The 18,962-nt window shown below is 47.1% G+C and overlaps 1 protein-coding gene across 6 annotated transcripts in view; it reads right to left on the reverse strand.

The window, feature by feature from the left end:
- CACNA1C (calcium voltage-gated channel subunit alpha1 C) overlaps positions 1-18,962 on the reverse strand; it is a 2,299,705-nt gene that overhangs the window by 1,562,436 nt on the left and 718,307 nt on the right. The window lies entirely within an intron of this gene.

The raw sequence follows: 18,962 nt of genomic DNA on the forward strand, positions 1-18,962 counted from the left end.
CCTAGCGGCCGTTCAATCAAGAAGTGAGGGGGCGGGAGAGTAGGCAAGGCAGGCGCGAGCATCTCTGAATCGAAGCAGGCCTTGGTTCCGAGGACATAAAAACAACATGGCCAAACTTCTGGACACCTGTGGGTACAAAGACACACAGACGACGTGGCTCCTCCTGTCACAGACATAGACTCACCAGTTTCGAGAAATGCGACGCGGCAGGCAGGGGAGGGGGCGGAGCGGGGGTGTGGGAGGAGTGCGGGAACAGACGGCGAGGGGAGGAGAGTAGGAGGAGGAGTAGGGGAGGCACGGCCTAGCGGCCGTGCAATCAAGAAGTGAGGGGGCGGGAGAGTAGGCAAGGCAGGCGGCTGGGGGCATGTGCACGCGCTTTTAAGCTCAATGCACATGCGCATTGAGCTTAAAAGTCACGGGCACTGCAAGGAATCGCCACGATTCCTTGCAAGTTGGACAAAGAGTGGATAAGCCCCCATAGTCTCGCTTGCTCGATGCGCATGCGCATCGACAGGCGAGACCTAAAAACGCAACAAAAACAGTAAAAACATTTAAATATTTTTAGGAAAAAAGGAACAATGGTCAGTAGCGGTCGGTTGTGCGAATAGTCCCAAGGCAGCACAACGTTCTGAGTTCTGGACGGCACCCAGGTGATGTTGACTGGGTGCCGCACTGGTTTTGGGAATCCTACAATGCTGCTCCGAATAACGGCGTGGGGCGTCCCGGGGGGTGGCTCGTCAGTAGCGGTCTGTTGTGCGAATAGTCCCAAGGCAGCAGAACGCGCTGAGATGTGGATGGCACCCAGGTGATGTCAAGTAAGTTGCCGCACTGGTTTTGTTATCCCACAATGCTGCTCCGAATAACGGCGTGGGGCGCCCCGGGGAGGGTGGGGGGGGTGAGGCAGCGTGAACGGGCCTCCCCAGGTGGAGGCTCGTCTGCTGTAGTGGGGCGCCCCTTTACTGTTTCAGTTGCCATTCCGCCCGCTTTTGGTACACTGTGTCAAAATCCGCCATTCAGCTGAGTTGCGCCCACTCTTGCGGTGCAGCGATAGGCGGCTGCCGCAGGACTCTCAAAATGGCGGCAGGCTCTTTCCTTTTTGGGCCTGGTCCACTGAAATGGCCCTGGGACACCTTGGAAATCGGACGCTTGTCTGCTAGGTCTTGGACCCCATTCTCGAAAGCGTCCCCTCAGCCTTGAGGATTCTACAAAAGTCTTGGGGGCCCCCGACTCCTGCAGGCTTCCGGTGGGGAGCGGCTGCCATGATTGCTCGCGGAATGACCACGGCGGAGCCACGAGATGGTGGTGCTCTCATGCTGACGCCAGCTTCAGTCTGAAACATCCAGAAACAAGGTGGGGCTTTCATCGTTTGGGGAAAAAAAAAAATGTTTTCATCCAATGAAAAGTGTTATTTTTAGGTCATATGATCAAGCCTTCCATCATTAGGAAACCAAAAGTGAAATGAACCAATGAAAAGTTTTATAAAGAAGTCACATGACCTGTTATGCGGCATAGGGTATAAAAAACGTAGAAAATCCGTTGGCACGTGAGGCAGCGTCAGTAGCGGACCGATGTGCGAATAGGCCGAAGGCAGCACAACGCGCCAAGATCCGGATGGCACCGAGGTGGTGTCTAGCAAGTTGCCGCACTGGTGTGGCCATCCTACAATGCTGAAAGTCGGCGTGGGGCGCCCCGTTGGCCTGTGAGTTCGCGTCAGTAGCGGACCGATGTGCGAATAGGCCGAAGGCAGCACAACGCGCCAAGATCCGGATGGCACCGAGGTGGTGTCCAGCAAGTTGCCGCACTGGTGTGGCCATCCTACAATGCTGCGCCGAAAGTCGGCGTGGGGCGCCCCGTTGGCCTGTGAGGTGGCGTCAGTAGCGGACCGATGTGTGAATAGGCCGGAACCAGCACAAGGCGCCAAGATCCGGATGGCACCGAGGTGGTGTCATAGTTGAGAGTTCTGAGCAGCGCTTGTAACACTGTCTGAAGCTTATTTGCACCTGCTGCAGCTTCACTATTGCCCTGGTGTGGCCTAAGATCGCCCATGACATAGGCGGCCGCCTCCCGGGGTCCGGCGGAACTTTGTCCTACATTCTCCTAAATGAGATTTAGATTGATAGAGGCATGTCCTTTACTGATTTATGGCCAGTTTTCAAAACTAACATTCTATGATGTATAATATTCTGGAAGATTGAGCCAAATCAGAGATGAAGACTTGGGCAAGCAGAGAGATATAAGATTGCCCTTGGTATGTACCTGACTGCACACAGTTGTAGTGCACTCCAGACGAGCTAGGTTGGAACTTGTGAATAAGTTGCATACCTTTTAAGGAATGACTTTAAGATTAAAAGTTATCTTGAGGACGATTTAAACAAAGGTCAATCCTGTCACTCTGTAGCAATAACACACTGATGGCTGTTTGAAATTTGCCCTGTTTGTAGAGTCACCCCATATTTTCACTTTCTGTAGATGAACCTGTTTTTGTTGGCAACAGGACTTTGCACACTGTCCTCCTGCTAACCAGTGCTAAAGTGCTTGTGCGCGAATAGGCCGAAGGCAGCACAACAATATTTTCGGAATGGAAGACACCACAAGGCGCTGAGATTCGGTTGGCACCGAGGTGGTGTCTAGCAAGTTGCCGCACTGGTGTGGCCATCCTACAATCCTGCTCCGAATAACGGCGTGGGGTGCCCGAAGGGGGGGGGGGAGGCGGCGTGAACGGGCCTTCCCAGGTGGAGGCTCGTCTGCTGTAGTGGGGCGCCCCTTTACCGTTTCAGTTGCTATTCAGCTGAGTTTCGGCCGCTCTTGATGCTACAGCGACAGGCGGCTGCAACAGGACTCTCAAAATGGCAGCCTGTTCTTTGGATTTGGGCCTGGTCCACTAAAATGGCCCTGGGACACCTTAGAACTCGGACGCTCGAATTTTTTTTCCTTTCCTCTACATGCAAAAAAGGTAAATGCCCGGTACGTTACCTGCCTCATCTGCCACGATGTACTCTCCAGAGGAACCGAAAAAAAATATAGTTATGGTAACTATACCATGCATCATCATATGGAGAGGTGGCACCGATTAATTATAGTGCTGCACAAAAGAGAGATTTGGAGGAGAACCCCCGACCTGCCAGTACATTCACCAAAGAAGTGGCACTGACAGCATCAGAGGCAAGGGAAACGGTCCCAAATATTTAGAAGAACTTTGGAAAGATTAAAATGACATGTTTAGATTATGGCAAATTAATTTCATGTGGACAGATGAGTGTTACTCTAATAAATACAGCATATGAACATCATCATAGTCGATGGTTGGTAGAGACATTTTGACTATATCCTGGACCTGCCCGTCCTCGCCCAAAATGGCGCCGGAATAAATGGGACTCGTAACTCCTTGTTGTGTACTGGTTGCTGAACCTTGAAATCACGAGATTCGTATGCAGTTTTGAAGCACATGGCGGGCGGGGACGAGAATTGATTGAATATTTCGACATCCCTATTGATATTAAGTTCTGATGTGTTATTGATTACTGTACTATTGAAAGTTCGAATTAACGTCACCCATGGTACTTGCCCGCAAATGTATATCTAGATAATTTTATTGTAACTGGCTCTGTCGTATTTTAATTATAAAATGTACGTCCACCGATTCCGCAACTGTTAGACACGTTAGTTCTTGCAACCTAATGGCCCGCCCGTTACGTTCCTCTACAGTGTAAATGTCTACTCGTCATATACGATTACAGTTTGCTCCGTGGCCGACCCACGTGGTTATAGGACCGTATTTGTATACTGACATTTTCACAATAAAGGTTTTTAAAAGAAAACATGGTAGTAGTATTTACATTGGTAAAGTTTTTAATAATAGTCACTGTAAAAGGCAAGTGAAATAAAGCAGTCCAATTACATGAAGGGTAAAAGGTATAATATTATATATATATATTTTTTCCATTTGTAGGGCGCAACAGCTACCCAAGAAGGGTTTCCCGGCGCCTAGACACAGCTAGTATGAGGGCAGGAGAGAGGGGTGATGGCTATAGAGTTATTATTGTTCAAATAGCCAGGTCTTAACAAGCTTTCTGAACCTGGGGTAATTTTCCTCCTTTCGGATGAAGGGAGGCAGCGTGTTCCAAAGTGCTGGTCCCAGATGGGCGAAGGATCTACCACCTATCCTTGCCCGTTTGAACCTCGGCACACAGAAAGAGGCTGCCGTCTGCGACCGGAGGTTACGCTTGGGTGTGTAGGGGTGGGCGAGGGTCAGAAGATATTTAGGTGCTGTACCTGCTTTAATTTTGAACATATAGTTCAGTGCTTTAAAGCGGATTCTGTTTTCAATCCTGAGCCAGTGAAGTTCCCGGCGGTGGTTCGAAACTCCAGAGAATTTGGGGATACTGCATAGTAAGCGAACTGCTGCGTTTTGCGCCACCTGTAGTCGACCGACTACAGATTTGTTTGCGCCCAGATATAGAATGTTGCCGTAGTCAAGCCTTGATGTAATAAGGGCATTGACTACGGTCTTTTGTGTGGAAACAGGCAGCATCCAGAGGATTTTCCTCAACCATTTGACTATGGTGAGGCATAGACCAGTAACTTTATTGGCCTGTTGATTCATGGATAAGGAGTTATCCAGAATAAATCCTAAATTTCGAACGTGGGTCACTGGAGTAGGAAGAGCGCCCATCTGGTCAGGCCAGTGTACGGGATTCCACAGATCTTGCTGTTTTCCCAGAACCAGAATCTCCGTCTTGTCGCCGTTGAGTTTTAACTGATTTTTCGTCATCCAGTTCAGAATATTTAGGAGTCCTTCTTTGAGTAGAGAAGGGGAATTAGGACAGGATTCGGATAGGGCAAAAATGATTTGGGAGTCGTCGGCATAATTCATGAGAGTGAGACCCGATTTTTCAACAAGGTCGGCCAGGGGTCTGAGATATAAATTAAAAAACAGAGGACTGAGAATAGACCCCTGAGGCACTCCATGGGGTACCGGCAGGGTATCTGATGAGGCTCGTGAAGAGGTAATCTGGAAGGTGCGGTTTGTCAAAAAGGACCGGATCCAATCCAGTGCCTTACCACGTACACCATTTTTGTACAGTTCTTTAGCGAGTGTTTCGTGGGAAATGGTGTCGAAGGCCGCGCTCAGGTCTAAAAGCACGAGCGCGACCGTCTGACCATGATCAAGTAGCTTTCGGATATGTTCCGTGACTCCGAGCAGGGCGGTTTCTGTAGAGAAACCGGTCCTAAAGCCGGATTGAGAGGGGTGCAGTAAGGAGTTTTCTTCTGCAAAAGTGGCTAAAGCAGAATGCACGTGTCTCTCCAAACATTTGGAGAAGGCCGGAAGCAAGGATATGAGTCTATAATTGGCAAGGGTTTCCGGGTTTGCAGTAGGTTTTTTTAGAAGCGGCGTAACCATGGCATGTTTCCATAGAGCTGGGACAGTGGTAAGATCAAGGGAGGAGTTTAAAAGGTTTGTAACAATCTCCAAAACACCGTCACCAAGTTGATTAATGATTTTGATGGGAATAGGGTCCCTAGGGGAGCCGGATTTGATGGTTTTAAGAATTGATTTCAGTTTGTCTACTGAAAGAACGGGCCAGGATTCCAGTAAGTTGGCACAGGGGGAAGTTACTTCTGAGTCAGAGGAAGAGGGTGGTACTGTATTGTTGGCCTTAATATCTAGGATGATTTTGTCAATTTTTTCCGAGAAAAAGTGTGCTAACGCCTGACATTGTTGAGTGTCTAATGGGGGTGCTGCCGCTGTAGTGTGGGCACCAGCCAATTCTTTCACTTTATTGAAAAGGGTTTTAGGCATATTTATGGCTTCCATGATGGTTTTTGAGACGAAAGCAGCTCTTGCTTTAGCGCAAGCCGTATGGTAACCGTTTCTGGCTTCCTGGTAGCTTTTTTTAGCATCATGGGCGTAATTCTTACGCCATTTGCGTTCAAGCGCTTTACATTTAGATTTTTCGACTTTAAGGCTATCGTTATACCATGGGGCCGGGGGGCGGTGTCTACTCCCTTTAATGCAAGAGGAGGGCACACATTTGTTTACGGCATTGCTAAGCCAATCATGTGCTGCCTTTGCTAGGTCGTCCATGTTAGAGCTATAACTTGGGGGACTGTCAAGTAATGTTGCGTTTAGCAATTCTAAGTTCACTGATTTCCAATTTTTCCTAGATGGATCAGGAAGGTCATGTTGCGAATTAGAGGAAGGAGAAAAGGTAATGCTGAATTTTATTAGGTGGTGGTCAGACCAGCATATAGGCGTAGTGGCAATACAGTTGAGTTCAGTGATGTTGGAGATTATCGGGTCCAACAAGTGGCCCGCTACATGAGTAGGGCTAGAGTTGATCAGGGACAGATTGAAGGCCTTCAGGTCGTCGAGTAGGTTTACACAGGAGGGGATGGTGGGATCCTCTAAGTGTAAATTTAGATCACCCAACACAGAAAAATTACTTAAAGCAATATAGTAGGGGGTGATAAAGTTAGCTAAGTTGGATGCCCATTGAGAGGGATTGCCTGGGGGATGATAAATTAAAAAGCCTGACATCGTGAAATTCGGGTTCAACGAAATTTTAAAAAGGCCCGCTTCGCAGTCTGGAATAGCTATTGGTTCTAGAGTGCATTTTAGCTCTCTATTAAAAATAATTGCTATTCCGCCTCCTAACTGTTTGTTCCTGTCTAATCTGACAATGGCGTAGTTGTCAGGGAGGGCGGTGGCAATATCCGGTCCAGCGCTGTCATGCAGCCAGGTCTCGGTTAAAAAAAGGGCACTGGGATTGTTTTCAGCTAAGAGATTAAAAATGTCGTGTTTATGTTTAGGTAATGATCGGCAATTTGTGCTGAAAAATAGGTAGTTTAGAGGCTCGTTTTTACTCGATAATTTACTTTTTCTATGTCTTCTGGAGGAGTCGGGGTGGGGTTGACAAATTGAGATGGACAGTTTACAGTCAACGCAGGAGCGTGTTCCTACTTTATGGAGGTTAATTAATGACCACCTAGGCTTGGGGGTGGGACGTAGCGCTTTCAAATCGGAAGATGATCTTACCAGCCTGAATAACGCAGGAGGAGTGGGGGCCTCTGCCTCGTGCCCCGTCCTGACACGGACGGGCACAGACGGGCTAGTCTTTGGCGTGTCTTCGGCGTGCTGATGGTGTGCCCGCTGCGCTCGACCGCTGCGCAATCGAGCGGTGAGCATGGTAATAGCGAAAAAGGAGGGGGCGTGGCTACATGGGGGGGGCCTGGCCCCGAGTCACGTGGGTGGTGACGCTTAGCAGGGAGATTGATCGTCCCACAGACAGCGCTCGAGTAAAGTATCACACAAGGTAATCACCGCTTCAGTTCGTCAAATCAACATAAAACAGTGCAAGTAAATATACAATTTTAAAATAGTCAAGGTGCAACACCCCCGGCTTCCGCCTCAAGGGTAGCTAGCAGGTCAACAACTGGCTGCGACTCAGCGCGGTGTTTTAAGCCTCCGGTAGGGGGCGTGGCTACATGGGGGGGCCTGGCCCCGAGTCACGTGGGTGGTGACACTTAGCAGGGAGATTGATCGTCCCACAGACAGCGCTCGAGTAAAGTATCACACAAGGTAATCACCGCTTCAGTTCGTCAAATCAACATAAAACAGTGCAAGTAAATATACAATTTTAAAATAGTCAAGGTGCAACACCCCCGGCTTCCGCCTCAAGGGTAGCTAGCAGGTCAACAACCGGCTGCGACTCAGCGCGGTGTTTTAAGCCTCCGGTAGGGGGCGTGGCTACATGGGGGGCCTGGCCCCGAGTCACGTGGGTGGTGACGCTTAGCAGGGAGATTGATCGTCCCACAGACAGCGCTCGAGTAAAGTATCACACAAGGTAATCACCGCTTCAGTTCGTCAAATCAACATAAAACAGTGCAAGTAAATATACAATTTTAAAATAGTCAAGGTGCAACACCCCCGGCTTCCGCCTCAAGGGTAGCTAGCAGGTCAACAACCGGCTGCGACTCAGCGCGGTGTTTTAAGCCTCCGGTAGGGGGCGTGGCTACATGGGGGGGCCTGGCCCCGAGTCACGTGGGTGGTGACGCTTAGCAGGGAGATTGATCGTCCCACAGACAGCGCTCGAGTAAAGTATCACACAAGGTAATCACCGCTTCAGTTCGTCAAATCAACATAAAACAGTGCAAGTAAATATACAATTTTAAAATAGTCAAGGTGCAACACCCCCGGCTTCCGCCTCAAGGGTAGCTAGCAGGTCAACGCAGGAACGCAGTAACGCAGTAAAGATAAATGGTCAAGGGCTGTTGTGTTTCTACTTCTGCAACATAAAGTGATCGATAAGAATCTGATATTCAGGCGTATCGGCGACTAAGACAGCAGGCCGAGCCTCTTTTGCTCAACGGCTCCGTCATGGGACGAAGAAACGCCCTTTTTCTCGAAAAAGTAATATATTTTACTTGCAGGACAGTTGTAAATTTTCCGGGAAAGTACATTAGCGTGGAACATTATAACATATGTTTAAGAAAAAATAATGTTCGAAAGTAATAAAAAGCGTAATTTTTAGGTCATATGACCAAGCCTTTCATCATTAGAATAAGAAAAGTAAAATGAACCAATGAAAAGTTTTATTAACAAGTCACATGACCTGTTATGCTTACGTTACGCGCTGCGCGCCGCGCCTCGGATCGCTTCCGGGAAGCTGCGCTTCGCGCACCGGAGCACTTCCGGATGCGCTAACGCGGCGCGTCATATGACGCATTACGCGACAACGCAGGTCCAGAATATAGTCAAAATGTCTCCACCAACCAGCGGTCGGAACACAACCCCTTTCAGCAGGCTAAATAGTTCTGTTAAATGACAACAGAAGGGACGGGCAACAAGAACCATCAGTCAAAGAGGGGAGGGCAAGTTTTTCTCTACCGGGTCACGTTGGGGCGCTACCGGAACTGATCGAATTGGTAGTCTACAGTGTTTCTGGATGTTTCAGACTGAAGCTGGCGTTAGCATGAGAGCACCACCATTTCGTAGCTCCGTCGTGGCCATTCCACGAGCAATCATGCTAGCCGCTCCCCACCAGAAGCCTGCGGGAGTCGGGGGCCCCCAAGACTTTTGTAGAATCTTCAAGGCTGAGGGGACGCTTTCGAGAATGGAGCTCAAGCTCTAGCAGACAAGCGTCCGAGTTCCAAGGTGTCGCAGGCCCATTTTAGTGGACCACGCCCAAATCTGAAGAGCCGGCCGCCATTTTGAGAGTCCTGTGGCAGCCGCCTATCGCTGCACCGCAAGAGCGGGAGCAACTCAAGTACATGGTGAGCGAGATGCTGTAGTCGAAAGAGCGGGCGGTAAACAGCTGAATAGCGGAAGAGGCACAGTGTAGCAAAAGCGGGCTGAATGGCAACTGAAACGGAAAAGGGGCGCCCCACTACAGCGTGTCTTTAGGTGAAACGGATTGTGGGACAAGGTGAAGAATGGAAGAGTCACCAAAAGGCAAAAAGTTCCGCTTGATCCCGGGAGCCGGCTACCTATGTCGGGGGCGATCTCAGGCCACACCAGGGCAACACGACTTGCGGAGGGGGCCGGAGCCAAGCGCCCCCTCCGAGTCCGCGCCATGACACCGTCCCTCGGGGGCCTCCGTCAAGCGGTTCAGGGTGGCACCGCATCACATTGTTTTCAAATGCAGTCACGTCCTCAAACAGCCCCCACTTACATTAAGAATAGTGAAGCTGAAGCAAGTGCAAATAGGCTTCAGACAGTGTTACAAGCACTCCTCAAAACTTTGAATTATCAGAGTGCATGAGTTTCATGCTCGATCGATTGAGCTAGCCGGATCGGGCAACAAAAAGTATAAAATAGTTATGTAAATAGTTATTTAATAAAATGTTTTACCCTGTTACTTTGCTGGTGTGTTGTATATATTTGTAATATTTGCATAGAGTTTATCGTTATTTTGGGCGGGGTGGGTGGCGGAGCCGAGCTGTCTTGCATACATCATGGTGTGGAGTTCAGTTCATCTCACTAGTTTCGTATTTCTCATGAGGGGTTGTTCCTAATGTTTCTATTTTAGCGAGGTCAAAAAGAGATCCCATTAGTGGCCTACTGATTTTGCTCGATTCCTTTTGTTTTTTTACACGATTTTTCGCTATCTGCAAAGACTAAACAGAGTATTGCGACTCTGTGCTTGTTTGTAAATAGAGAATGAACCAAAGAGAACCAATTCTAAAACAGTAAATGCTTGGATAACAATCAATCAAATGGAGAGAGAAGCAGGCACGACGGATTACAACGGGGGCAAAGGCCTGCGTTAACTACCCTTCACTATCTGCAAAGAGAGAGTACTCCTAATAAAAATGAGGGGGGGCAGCATTCAAAGCAGATCAGTGTGCATAAACACGAAAATGTTTTTTCTTACCACGTACTTGACATTCGACAGCTTATGATATTTGCTATTAAAAAACCATTGAAATTCACTGAAAAAACCATAGGTTATAGACCATATATAGTTAGGAATTAGCATTTACAAAACCTTGAAAATTCACTGAAAAAACCATAGGTTATAGACCATATATAGTTAGGAATTAGCATTTAAAAAACCTTTTTTTACTCACACAAAACCATTGAAATTCCATATATAGTTAGTAGTACTAACTATATATCGCGCACCCGCAATCCACTGCTGATCATGTCACATATTACATCATTCATGACATGGTCAGTGACATCACTGATGACATCACTGATGACATCTCAAATGACATCACTGATGACATCACTGATGACATCTCATTTGACATCAATGATCACATCACTGATGATATCATTCATGTGACAATACAATGCATCTCCTCACACTTTAATATAACCTCTGTTACACCCAGTGTTAAATACAGAGTATAATTTTTGAAACCTTTGACACACCAATACTAGTTACTACATACGCACTCACTAATTCCTACGTCTACACACACATTCACTCATTCACCCATACAATCATTCATACATACAATCACTCATCTTTACAACACTATCATATGCACTCATACATCTATACAGACACTCACACTCTGCCACTCATCCATGGAGTTACTCACACACCTAGTCAGTCCTGTAAAGAATCAATCACACTTCCATGTTCTCATCTTTACAGTTAAACATAGAACACCTTACATTTTCAAACATATACTAGACACATACTTACTCTCTTATACAATCACTGATACAAGTACACATTGATCTGCACAGAGTCACACACCTCCCAGCCAGCCACACACACACTCAGTCTCCCATACAAATACTTGGGCAATCAATCAATAACCCATATAGTTACTCATATAGCTACTGATCAACACATGCAGCAGTTTACAGAACAACAGACATCAAATGCACAAATTAAGACAGTTTAGTCACTAACCCATGCACTCAGTGAGACATATTTAATCACTCACTCATACAGTCAGTCATGCACCTACTAAATCCTTCATCCAGACACTTATACATCCACTCATTCTTCAATATGTAAGACATATTTAAACTTTACAGAAACATAAAATTACTGGATGTTTTTTTTCAGTGATGTCATCAGTGATGTCATTTGAGATGTCATCAGTGATGTCATCAGTGATGTCACTGACCATGTCATGAATGATGTAATATGTGACATGATCAGCAGTGGATTGCGGGTGCGTGATGTATAGTTAGTACTACTAACTATATATGGAATTTCAATGGTTTTGTGTGAGTAAAAAAAGGTTTTTTAAATGCTAATTCCTAACTATATATGGTCTATAACCTATGGTTTTTTCAGTGAATATATATATATATATATATATATATCCATTAGGAACTCTTAATGTTAGGACTGATGTAGAGGTGTATGTGCATTGCAGATTTGTCCATTTTACAGCCGCTCAATTTAGGCTGCTGCAAACTGAAGTGATGCGACATGGGCAACCATTGAGATGGAACGGGGGATCAGCTATTACAGAGCTGATGTAAACTTGCAATATAGCAAGAAACTACAATAAGAAGGAAGTAGCAGAGGATGACATACCCTAGACCAGAAGGGCCTGTGTCTTGAACTTCCTGCACTTACAGAGATTGGCACAGGTGGAATGGCACGGGTGGACACAAGTAGAAACAGAGTCCTCACTAAGGAAGACTGTCAAAGTTTTCTCCACCATGCATCTGTGCGACACAGTAACATATGTCAAAGACACCGGTGGTTGTAGGATTTCTACCCATGCAGACCGGTGCGCAATGCAGACCCATGCTGCCCCAATGTGTAGGGGGGCTTCCAACCCTTCAGGGGCCTCAACACTTCAAGAGGCCCCCCATTCAGCCCAAGGCTAATGAATATATGTGAAACATGGGAGACTCTTAGACGCGACTCTTCACAATCTGCATGGGGGCATCATTTTATGTTACCCCATTGCATGCAAAAGAGGTCAGATGGCCACGCCAGTAGGATGGCGTCAAGAGCACAGTGTTGAAACACAGATATTCGTCATATTGAGAGTTTATCATATAGAATCTAAGGTGGGGTATATTGCAGGTATGAAAGCTTATGTGGCGGATACAGAGCCTGTGGATCTACGACGGCCAGTGACCCTGAAGTGAACTGCACGGACAGAGTGTGCCAGAGAAGTTGTCTGATAATCAATCGGGATTTATAAAGCATGACTAATCACCTGATAGGGTATCCTAGTGCTTGCAGGCCCCGCAGGCTTATTCGAACAGCCAGGTTTTGAGGGCCATTCGGAATTCCAGAAGTGAGGTGATGGTCCGGAAGTGCTTGGGGAGGCTGTTCCAAGTCTTTGCTGCGATGTGGGAGACGGAGAATCTTCCACTTCTGCTTTGTTAGATGTGGGCAGTATGGGTAAATGAAAGGGAGGCAGAGCCTAGTCTTCTCGATGGTTGGTGGAAGTTCAGGCGGCGGTTAATGTAGGCTGGTCCATGGTTGTGTACAGTCTTGTGTGCATGGGTAAGCAGCTTGATTGGCATCTCTTCTGAACGGGGAGCCAGTGGAGTTTCCTGAGGTGGGGTGTGATGTGGGTTCGTCGGGGAAGGTCGAGGATGAGTTTGGCTGCAGTGTTTTGTACGGTCTGAAGTATCTGTAGAAGGTGCGCAGCGCTTCCTACGTACAGGGCATTGCTGTAGTCCAGTTGACTGGTGATGAGGGCTTGTGTATTAATGCTTCTCGTGCGTTGGGGTAACCAGTTGTAGATCTTACGTAGCATGCACAGAGTGAGGAAGCAGATGGATGAGTCTGATTTGACCTGTGATTTCATGGTGAGCTTGAACACAAGCAAGGTGGAGGGAAAGTCTGGTGGTTGCATACGCTGCAAAAATGAAAAAGATGAATAATTCTCAGGTCTTAGACGCCATGAGGTAATGATGGACCGATTCCTGTAGAAGTTCAGTAGCGTAAACCCAGAGCACTGCTCTGGAAAGAGTCCCGATCCGGAGACGTTAGAATTTATAATAAGCTTTCCCAAAAAGCCAGACTAATCCATGTATTTCTGCCCGTAATACGTCTGCCAATCCTAAATTCTCCTCTTTGTATAAATGTTCTGGACTGGTGCTTCGTTCTAAGCATGTCCGTGAAATGACGAATGGGGAAGCGCTGAGTAAAGCGCAGTGTTTAGTGCCTTGGCAGGTGCAGCGATGTAGGACTGCCTCTGGTTTCTGTCGACAATTGGAACCTGTTCCAAGTTATTCCTAAACAGTCCTGTCACTAGACATCTCTAGGCTGCATATTGTGGCCCACCGTTATGCCCTATCGTCCTGGCAGTGTTGGGTGCGCTGCTCTAAGTCCATCACTGATATGGATTACTTCTAAAAATAGCAAAATCTGTTAGTACAACACCAGAGCTGGTAATAATTAAGAAACAGCAGGCGGAAAACATGGCCACCATGCAAACCAGGAGAAAGGAACACAATGTCAAAACAAACGGTGGTGGGTCTGTATAAAACTAAGTAAAAGGGTGTTAAGAAGTGGTCTGTGTGCCAGGTAGCAGGCTTGGCATGGGTACAGTTTATTGTTCTAAGTTTATTTTTCCTAGTCCAGCTGACAACAGAGAATTGAGTTACATTATTTTTTCACTGTAAGCCTCGCTTTATGTGGTTAGGATTGTGTTATGGTCTTAGTTCATATGGCTGGGAGCTTGTGCTAATGAGTTGTATTTTATGTGGGCATGAGGTTGTGTCGGGGAGTCTTTTTTCTAGTGGTTGGGAGTCAATGGTCTGAAGTCTTTATGTAAGAAGCATTAGTGTTAGGGGGTCTTGGTTTAGGTGTTTGTACTTTGGTGTCTTACTTATTGCTGTTGGGAGCTTATGTCGAAACACCATTATTTTAAGATTTTGGGAGTTGTGCTCCCGAGTTTGAATGTACGTGTCTGTAAGTTTGTGTTAGGGTGTCTTACTTTATTTGTTGGGAGTTTGCGTTGAGGTGTCTTACTTCTTGCGGTTGTCAGTTTGTACTGTGGACTCTTACTAAGCGTGGTCAAGAATTTGTCCTCCAGCAGCTTACTTTATGTGGTTAGAAGTATATGTTGGAGTACCTTATTTATGCAGCTCTGAGTTTGAATGCTGGAGTCTTTATGTTGTCAAAAGTTGTGTTGGGGAGTCTTAATTGGTTGGGACTGTGTATTTATCAGTTTTTTCATGTGGCTGGAAATTTGTAATCGGGCTCCTTACCTCATATAGTTGTGAGTTTGTGCTCTGAATATTTACTTTATGAGGTTGGTAAAAATGTGTTGGGGTTCCTTACTTTATGCAGTCAGGCAGTTTGCGCCCTGGATTCCTACTTTGTGTGCTTAGGAGTTTGTATGGGTGAGTCTTCACACGGTTGTGGGTTGGCGTTGTGGTTCCTTCCTTTATGTGGTTGGGAGGGAACACTGGGGATTCTTACTTTATGTGGCTGTGAGTTTATATTGGGGTCTTTACCTTACATGGCTTGGACTTTGTGCACAATAAAACACAAACACCTTTTAGTTGAAAAACCCAAAGTCCGCGGATGTCCTTTAAAAGTGCACTGTCCCTAATAAAAGAAAGAGAAAGATTTGGGATTTTCCCATTCATTCGTGTGTAGGATTTCACTGCCTCAGAGTCTCTTGACTGTTTAAAAACAGAATTAGGTTATTAAATAAACATATACCTTTAGAATAAACTGTAACTAGTCTGGCAGTAAAGAAAGGCAGCTTGTTTGACATCAAAGATTTGTCGACCGGATTCTCAGAATGCTGCAATAGAATTAGAGTGTATTTTGGGGAGTTTTAATTTGACTGGGTCAATAATTTTAGTGGGATGAAAAACGAGAGGGAGAGGTTTTAAGATCGTGAAATCGATGGACATAAAATTCGACGGGCATGATCATTGACGCCTAAGTAACAATAAGAGGTGGGGTACATGCACCTCGGAGTGACCCAACAGGCGTGGTCAAGTATCTTTGATCTTAGTTTGTTAAATTACTAATTAGATATACCCTATCTATGGAGACAGTAAATCTGTAATCAGCAAATAAATAAGTTATTAAATTAGCATACATCTAAATACTTTTAACCAGGCCATTAGTAGTAGAACTCCGGGCAGGACACGTAACTTATTTAAACCTTTACAAGTAAACCAGATCGCTTGCACTTAGCAATGGCAGAGGCTGGTGATGGAGCTCGGTGGGTTACCCCAAGCTGGCTGTCGGAAGGCTTGGATCGAGAGCCCGCTGTTCCCCGGGATCCACCCGCTGTCTCTCTAGAGGGTCTTGCCGTTGTGAGTGAGAATGGAGGATCCAATGTTTGTCTGCACTGTAGTGAGGTCCGTCTACCCCGGTGCCCAACCAGAGACAGGAACATCATAAGTATGGCGGTTCCTAGGGGTAGTAGATGGGTTATAGTCAGATCTGCTATTGGCTTTATCTACTACCTGAGCTTTAGCTGAAACCAGAGGCATAGCTTCAGGAGGGGTGTTTGGGGTGTTACACCCCCTAATAAATGGTATTTCTGGTAAATAGTCGGGTACAGGTAATTTGAGTCGGGTATGGGGAACTGTCTGTCGGATTTCACCGGAAATTTTTACGTACACACAGGCAAAACGCATGCACAATCTCTTCTTTCTCGGTTTTGAAACTCTTCAAAAATGTCGGCAAGTTTACAAAATATTGTATTTTCCCTCAATTAGTACCCCACCAATCTGCATTCCACTCCCTTTCTACTGTCCCTTAAGCCCTGACCAGGCTACGCCCCTGATTAAAAGTCTGATCTCTATACAATTCCGACTCTTGTGTGGCCTTCATTATTATGTGTATGAAGACTGACGATGCCACACTAGGGGCCAGATGTAGGAGCCTAAATACCGGTTGGTAACGGCCGATTTCGGCCGTTACCGACCGGTATTTAAGTTTTGGCATGTAGGGGCATTTTTTTACAGAATCGGTAAATTTACCGATTCGGTAAATTTACCGATTCTGTAAAATACCGAATCGGTATTTTTACCGATTCGGTAAATCCCAGATGTAGGTGGGACTCTTCCGAGTCCCAAAGGCCCTACAAATTCGGTATTTTACCACCCAATCCAATTGGGTGTTAAAATACCGAATCCAGGTGTGCATGCACATGTGTGCATGCACACCTAGCCATGTGACAGACAGACATGCCCTTAGGGCATGTCTGTGTGCCACATGGCGCACATGCCTATTTTTGGGGTGCCAGAGGGTGTCAAAGTGACACCCCCTGCACCCTTGCTGGAATCGGTATTTACCGATTCGGTAATTACCGAATCGGTATTTCCCATTGATTCCTATGGGCTTCACTACTAAAACACGTTGCACTGCAGATCAAGAATCCATGACACATGCTCTAGGGATGTGAGATTTAAGGAATTCAACGTGAGGGAGAAATTCAGGCATATTTAAAGTTTGGCGGCCTCAGTTCTCCGTCACCAACGTGGCAGATGGCCTTTCTGTCAGACCTAAAGGATAATAGTCTATGGCACTTGTAATACGGCAGAGGGGGTATGCATCGGCAGAGGGGGTATCCATCGGCAGAGGGGATATCCGTCGGCAGGGTAGGTATCCATCGGCAGAGGTGGTATCCATCGGCAGAGGGGGTATCCATCGGCAGAGGGGATATCTATCAGAAGGGTGGGTATCCATCGGCAGAGAGGATATCCATCGGCAGAGGGGGTATCCATCGGCAGAGGGGATATTAATTGGCAGGGTGGGTATCCATCGGCAGAGAGGATATCCATCGGCAGAGGGGGTATCCATCACATTTTGACTGAGTATCCCATCCGCCAAAATCTAACTAAGGCCCTATGTCTAGGATTTTGGTAATCATTTTATGATTTTATACATTTTTCCCTACTTACTGACCTGGGCTTCAGCTGTGTGTGCCAAAGACTGTAGGACCAGTTCCACAGACATCCCTGGCATTGGGGCGCCATGGTGAATCTTAGTGCTTTCTGCCAGCATAGCATTTTATCTTTTGCATTATCAAATGCTCATTTCCCCCCCCCCCGAACCCCTAACCATGCTGTCTCATAGATAACAGGAAGCCAATTGTCCAGACAGACTCAGCTTCCCATAGACTGGGCCAAGGGCGACTCTGCCCTAATGGCGGAGGAGCATCGCCCTACATAGTGCAGAATAAAAATGATACGATAATAAAAACAATTTTATTTTCGTTTTACTTTTCACTGGCAGCCAATGCCGCTGGGTCTAGAGCGGGGCCAGGTAATCCATTGATGACAGGGCAGGGACTTGGACGAAGACTGGTGGGCACTTGTAAAAGCACATGTCTGTTTGGCTGGCCACCTTAGTCCGGCCAAACGGACATGCGCATTTAGGTTTCTCCAACCAGGCTGTGTTCCAAAGCCAGATTGGAGAAAGAGCACAGACTCCCCGTGCCTGCGCGAGCATCAAACCAGCTCACTCAGGCCAATTCCCAATCTGCTCTCATAGCATGAGAGCAGTGTCTGGATTGGATAGGGAGTCTGTGATGGACATTCTGGTAGTAGAAAGGCTGAAAGTACAGAAGAGCACCGAGGCGTGAGGTGGCTGGCCGGTTGGCATCAGGTAAGGTTTTAAAAAAATATATTAATTCCTCTTGTCCCCTGCGGCTGCAGCCCCGCCAATGCACATTGGCAGCAGCCGTGACTGGACTAGGCACCCGTGGCCCCAAAAGCTTGACATAAATGTTAATAATAAGAAAATGGCTGCCTAAGACACAACCTCTACGAGTGATAAAGGTTCCAGTCATGCCAATGTACTCAAACCTAAATATTTACTTCCGGGAACTCCTTCGAGGGAGGTGCACTCCAGGTGTCTGTGAGAGTTTTCCTTTTACCGAACGCCAAGCTTGTTGATGTCATGAACCTCTTTAAACCCTTGTCAGTTGTTGGAGACCGATTTAAGGGGTCCATTCCATCGGAGCAGCGGTCCCGCCTTGGCCATCAGGATGCGCCCGCCAAACTGACAGGCGCATCCTGTATTTTTACCATTGCGGCGGGCGGTGCTGAAAGCCCCGCCCGCTGCAATGGTAAAAATGCAAGTTGTGCATTTCAAAGCACAACATGACAGGCACCGCGCGGTGCCTGTCATGTTGCACTTTGAAATGCGGGGGGTACCATAGGTACCCCCCATGTGCACCCCCCACACCCCCCGGAGTCCCAGAGGGGCCACAACGGGTCCCCGCAAGGAGTCTCCACATGCCTTTCTGTGGCGGCATTGCCGCCACGGAAAGGCATTCCCCAAAGCCCATTATAATATGGCTGGCGGTGTCTAATAAACACTGCCACCAAATTAAACATTTTCTGCCCCCGCCGCAAGGCGACCGGGGCGGAAAAGCGGCGGACGGCCATTCTGTCCGCCGCGGTCCCCCCGCCATACTAATATGGTGGGGGGAAATGGGTGGGGGCGGCAAAGGATGTCGGACAGATCGCCACCGCCGGCATGGCGGTGGCGATCCGCCCGACATCCTAATGGGCCCCAAAGTTTGGTTCATGATAACAG

This window comes from Lissotriton helveticus, chromosome 1_1 (genome assembly GCF_964261635.1).
Source record: "Lissotriton helveticus chromosome 1_1, aLisHel1.1, whole genome shotgun sequence".
Classification (NCBI taxonomy): Eukaryota; Metazoa; Chordata; class Amphibia; order Caudata; family Salamandridae; genus Lissotriton; species Lissotriton helveticus.